Here is a 6,415-nt window from a genome sequence, read left to right as displayed (position 1 = left end):
TGTGTGTATATGTGTGTGTATGTGTGTCTGTGTCCATCTGTACAGGTTGGTAGTTGAAGTCTGAACTATGGCATGCATACCTTGTGGCAGGTGTGAGTATGAAAAGTTTACTGGCTTATAAGACTGTCAGTCAATTTTCCTTCCAAACAGATTCCTTTGGTCATTAAGTCACGGCTGGCTTTTTACTAGAGATCATCTTTATTTAACCAAAGCAGGAGCCTGCAGGATGGGATTTTTAAAAATTATTATCCAACTACACATCTGAGATAGGATTAGACTGTAGAATATAAAAGGAACTAAAAAAACTGAACACCAAGAGGAAAAAAAAACAGTTTAAAATGGAATATAGAACTAAACAGAGAGGGCTCAAAAGATGAAATGCAAATGTCTGAGAAACACTTAAGGACATGCACAGCATCCTTAGCTATGACAGAAATGCAAATAACAACCACTCTGGAATTTCATCTGACACCAGTCACAATGGCCAAGGTCACAAAACCCAATGGCAGCAGGTGCTGGTGAGGGTTTTGGAAAGAGAAAAGCTGTTCACTGCTAATGGGAATGCAAACTTGTAGAGCCACTATGGACATTGGTGTTGTGGCCCTCAGGAAGGCTGGAATAGATCTAACTCCAGATCTAACTCGTGGACATATACTCACAGGAATCTACATCCTACTGTAGAGATGCTTGCCCATTCATGTCCATGTCTGCTCTGTTCATAACAGACAGAAATTGGAAACAGCCTAGATGTCCATCAGCATTAGAATGGATAATAACAATGTAGATTTACAGAATAAATATTATTCATCTGTGAAGAAAAATAAAATTTGCTTATAAATGGATGGACCTAGAAACAACCATTTTGTGTGATATAACCTAGACCCCTTAACGATTAGTGTTAGCTTTAAGTATCAGATGTGTGTTTCAATCAGAGTAACCAACCACAGAGGTTAGGTGACTAGTTAGCGACCATCAGGGATCAGGGGATCTTCCAAGATGATCCCCTGTAAGTAGAATACAATGTTATAAAGAGATAAAAGTGAAAATTAGAATAGGATGATCAAGTGGGAAGGGAGATGGTAGAACAATGAAAAGAAGGAAATGTGGGTAGGGACAACAAACACTAAAAACATGTTAAAAAGCCATATGCAAACCTACTACTTACTAAGCTTTGTAAGAATATAAAAGGAGTTCAATGGAGTCACTCTATAACGGGGGAGACTGTTTCAACTAGACATCTCATGTTACCAAGTAAAGCTACCCCTCTCAGTAACAGGTTATATTTTGTTGAGTCATTGGACAAAGGGGTCTAGAGACATCTCCCCACCCCCAAAATATACAGGCTATTGATTACCCTCCATACCTGATCCCTCAGCCCTTATCATAGAAGTTTCTTCTTGCGATAGATGGTAGTTAACACAGAGACCCACAACTGTACAATGTGCAGAGAATGGGAGACATCGGAGCACTCAACCCTAAATAGGATGTCTTTACCAGGCCCCCTTCCTCAAGGCTCAAGGGTCTATGCAGAAGAAGAACCGGAGCTGGTGGCTGAGTACAGGGAAGCAGTGTCTTCTATGCACAGGGATCAGCAAGACTGATGCACATGGGAACTCATAGAGACTGTGGTAGTGTGCACAAGACCTGAGTCGGTTCAAAGCCAGACAGGAGAGAGTAGACACAAAGTCCCACCACTGATCAAGAAGTGATTTGCAGTTGATAGCACTGGAAAAGGGGTAGTCAGTTTCCTCCAGGAGAGGAAGCCTGGGCGTATCCACCATGCTCCAGGTCCAGGACCCAGGCCAAGGAGTAGTTGTCCAACACAAAACAGACTCCATGGTTTTTTGTTTTTTGTTTTTTTTTTGTTTTTTCTGTACTTTTTGTTTTGTTCTATTTTGGTTTGGTTTGGTATTTTTTTTGTTTTATTGGGTTTTGCTTGTTTTGTTTTAATTTTTGTTTTTTGCTTTTGAGGTGAGGGAGAAAATGAAGTTGAGTGCGCAGGGAAGTGGAGGTAATCTGGAAGGAGGAAGGGAGGGGAAAGAAAATGCTCAAAATATATTATATAAAAAAATTAAATTAAAACATAAAGTAACAAAAAAGTAATTTCACTGTTTTTCTAAGTTTGCTTCCATGTTTGTTATCTAGGCTTATACTAATTAGAGTATATGGACATTTATTAAAAATAAGTAAACATGGCTTTGCAGACACCTCTGTCCCCTGTCACTATTTACTGTAGCCATGTTCTTTGGTATCATGAAGAAGCCCTCCTCTCCTTCCAGCTGTTTGCAGACAAAATTCCAAAGTCAGAAAGCTTTGGTGGTCTAAGTACTGGAGAGTGGATCTGGATACAGGGTTCCTCTTTTCACAGAATTATTCCAGGATTCATGTGCCAGGGTAGAGAGTTCACACGCCATAATGCACTGGTGGCAAGTCCATCTACTGAGAGAAATCTGAGGATGAGAACTTTATCCTGAAGCATACAGGCCCTGGTATCTTGTCCATGGCAAATGCTGGACCAGACACAAATGGTTCCCGGGGTTTTGTTTGTTTGTTTGTTTTTATCTGCACTGTCAAGACTGAGTAGCTAGACAGGAAGCACGTGGTGTCTGGGAAGGTGATAGAAGCTGTGAGCATTGTGGAAGCCATGGAGCATTTTGGGTCCAGGAATGGCAAGGTCAGCAAGAAGATCACCATTTCCAACTGCAGACAATTCTAATTCTTCTGGCTTGTAGGCATTTTACCCACCAGACTATTCCTTCTGTAGCTCAGGAAAGCCCATCCCCAATTCTGCTCATAATGCCCTATAATCTCTTTTCTCATTAAAATTGTTTGGTGTCTATATTTTCCTCATTCCCCTCCAAGTCTACCTGGATTGCAGAGTTAAGTTTATGATTATGAATAAAAACTAGATAAGAAAAAACAGTTAAGTAAATATGTAGTAGTTCTGTCCAGGTCTGCTTTCTGTTGTAATGAAATATCAGAAGCCAGGTATGCCATGATATTCTGGTGTGAGTTTCTTCAGCAGCCAGGTCTGAAGTCTCGAGAGTCCAAGAGATTGGGGGAAGGGGCTCTTCTTACTGCATCACAAACTGTCAAGTCAGAGAAAATTAGGGAATCTCTTCTCCCTAAGTCATTGTCACCATCTTAAGGACCCTACTCTTATGACCTCACCTGATCCTAGTTACTTCCCAAAAGCCTCATGCCCATGTATCACTAACATGTCAACCCGGAGGAAAAAAAAATCTATTGAGAAAGGAATTTATTGGGTCAAATCCACATTCATAGGAACTTGAAGGTTGCATTCAAATTACAGCACTAGAAACTGTCTTGTTGAGACCTCGAGTAGATGTGGAAGAAGTGTGAAAATAATCAAAATTGGATAGATCCCAGAGCTAGATCAGGACTAGTGGCTCCTGGCATATTTTGGGCCATTTGTCATGTCTATGGGTGTTTCTGCTCCCAGAATTATATTTAAACCAAAAAGGAACCCTTTTCTTGCTGTCTTTCCCCTCTTCCTCTAGTCTTCAAGTTATGTGTAGTTTTTCTATTTCATGGACCTAGAGGGGCAGGGCAGCCACCAGAAAGTAAACACAAGAACCGGCTGAATCCAGCACACAAGCACACTAGACTCCTACCTGTAAGTACGGTACTCAAGCGGATTCCCAAACCTTCAGTATCTCTTCTAGTTCTCTCTAGATAACTTTCCACTTTCTTTACTCTTCTCTGACAGCCATTTATTTTGACTTTTCAATGTACATCTATTGGTCATTTGACTCCCAACTGACCAATTAGTTCACAGCTGGTGTGCTGTTATCTTGGTCTTTCCCCTTTGTGTTCTGTCCAAGGGGATAGTGCTGCCCACAGTAAAGGAACAGATCCCAGCACCCAGCCAATCCTCTCTGGAAAGGATTGTGCCCAGAGATGTGCCCCAGTCTCCTATGTGATTCTAAGTCCAGTGGAGATGGCAGTAAACATCTCCATGACCCCCATCATGGCTTCATCCCTGTCCGCTGACAGATGCCTATTGCCAACATTAGGAAGGCTCAGGACTCCTTGTGCTGTGCGGTGGCTGAGCTCATACCTGGCTTTGATTCTCTCTTATTTCACTGTCTTCCCATCTATATCCTAAAGACATTAACAAAGTACTTTTTACCCAGAACACTGTGTGTGTTCCGTTCACTCACAGCACCTCTTTGATGTGTCTCAGAGACAATCATGCTTCCTATTATAGACCCTTGGATGCTGCTAAGGTTTCTTATTTTTCAGAATCTTTGAACTTCGTGCATTCTTTTGCATGCTCAATGAGTAGCTCTGGAAAGTGTTGGGGGGGGGGTAACAAAGGCTCTGCTAATCTTGTATTCACCTAAGTCCTTTTGAGGAAGCAACACCTGTTTCTCAGAAGGGGAGGCAGAGAAAAAAATTGTAATTTAAAACAAACAAAGGTATTTTAGTTAGGTTTAACCACAGTGGCAGAGATCCAAACAATGACAACAGGCTAGGAACCTGGCTCAGAGTGGTGACACTTGTAATCCCAGCACTCAGCAGAGGCTGAGGCTGGAGGATTGTCGGGGGTGTGAGGCCAGGTTACATTATACTGAGACTCTGTCTCCATGAAAGAATGAAGCAGAAAAGGGGTGGGGGAGAGACAAGGTGAGGGAATGAGGGTGGAAGGAAAAGAGGCGGGGGCAAGAAAGGCATTGTTCCTCTCTGTTCATGGGTGGCTGGGATGTCAGTGGTTACACTGTGGTCTATGCACCCTCTCTGTTGGAAACTGTCCTATCCATGAACTCCAGAAAGGCTCACCATTATTTTGCCTTCTATGCCAGTGGGAAGGAGAGGGGGAACCATATTTGTGTAATAAAGCAAGCCTCAAGAAGCTTGTATCATGTCAGCATGTCGCTACTTGCTGTTCATCAGTGCGTAGTCACGGTGCTGTGAGGGAGGTCAAGAAACCAGCTTTTGGTTTGGGGAACCCATTCATGCAGCTAACACTGAGTGAGAAGGGAGGGTGTGTGCTGGGGAGGAGGGCAGTCAGCCAGCAGGAGATTTGTCCTTTGCACTCGGAGACCTACCAACCATTGAAACTGAATCTTGCCTTTATCACCTGCAATTTGAGCTTCCCTTGGGCATATTTTGTGATCTATGAAACAGAGATGGTAAATGGGGATGGATGCTTTCAAGAAAGGGGAAGAAGGGATGCTCTGTCAGGCTGCGTTGGGTAGCTAATGGAAGGCTTGGAGCCAGGCTTGCTCATGGGAATTTGGCATCTGTGTGGACATGTGTGCTGGGCAGTGGCTGCTGCAGAGCCTCTCCCTGGGATCAGTGGGGCTAACAGAGACTAGAAGTAAAAGTCAATGGGTAGCTCGGGAGATGCAGTCCAGCTCAAACCTGGCCATCAGGCTAAAAGTAGTTTCTTCCAGCACACCTGGATGGTGTCAGTAATGCCTAGATATCCACGGTTCAGGCGCTTTGAGACTATGTAGATGGGATGTCTGCACAGATGACTGAAAATAAGTAGAGGACACACAGCCACTTTTCAACCATGAAAACAGAATTTAAGGGTCATTTGTCACTTCCCTGCCATTTTGCCTTACTAGGAGACACACAGGCTTCCTGTCCTCCCTCCTGTGTAGTGGGATGGTCCCTGTATCATCTGGGAAGTAGTCCTGGGTCTTCATGGTCCATTTGGCTTCGAGAAGAATTTGGAGACACCCTTCTCATGAGCTTCTCATGAGCTATGTTACTTTTGCTTTTTTTTTTTTTTAACCAAAATACCTGACAGAAGCAACTGTTGGCAGGGAGGTTTGCTTTGGCTCTTGGTGCAGAGGCATTGCTGGCTCTTAGGGCATAGGACTGTGCAGTGGGGACTCCTCACATGGTGGCTGACAGTAGCAGAGCTGGAGAGATGAAAGAGTGAATTAAAGAGAATAACTTTGGTCTGCCCCGGCTCTTTCTTGTAAAGCTACAAGCGAGGGGAGAGAGGTGAAAACATGAGGCTATGAAGCACTTTTCAAATTCAAACCATCACAGGAGCTTATGGTGGATGCTCCTGGATAGACACCCACAAAGGCTGTTATCAAATTGAGCTGGTGCACTGGGTATTGTTGTCTAGAGAGCCATCCCCTCCTGTTACCCTCATAGGCACACAATGTTCAGGTTTCTCTCCTCAACCCTCCCCAGAAAGGTATACAATACATAAAAGTGTGTGTGTGCCAGTCAGAATGGCTAGGATCAAAAATTCAGGTGACATCAGATGCTGGTGAGGATGCGGAGAAAGAGGAACACTTCTCCGTTGCTGGTGGGTTTGCAAGCTGGTACAACCACTCTGGAAATCAGTCTGGCGGTTCCTCAGAAAACTGGACATAGTACTACCGCTACATCCAGCAATACCTCTCCTGGGCATATACCCAGAAGA

The sequence above is a fragment of the Mus caroli genome, chromosome 14 (genome assembly GCF_900094665.2).
Source record: "Mus caroli chromosome 14, CAROLI_EIJ_v1.1, whole genome shotgun sequence".
Lineage (NCBI taxonomy): Eukaryota > Metazoa > Chordata > Mammalia > Rodentia > Muridae > Mus > Mus caroli.
The sequence above is the reverse complement of the archived record's forward strand: the minus strand, read 5'-3'. Positions refer to the sequence as shown.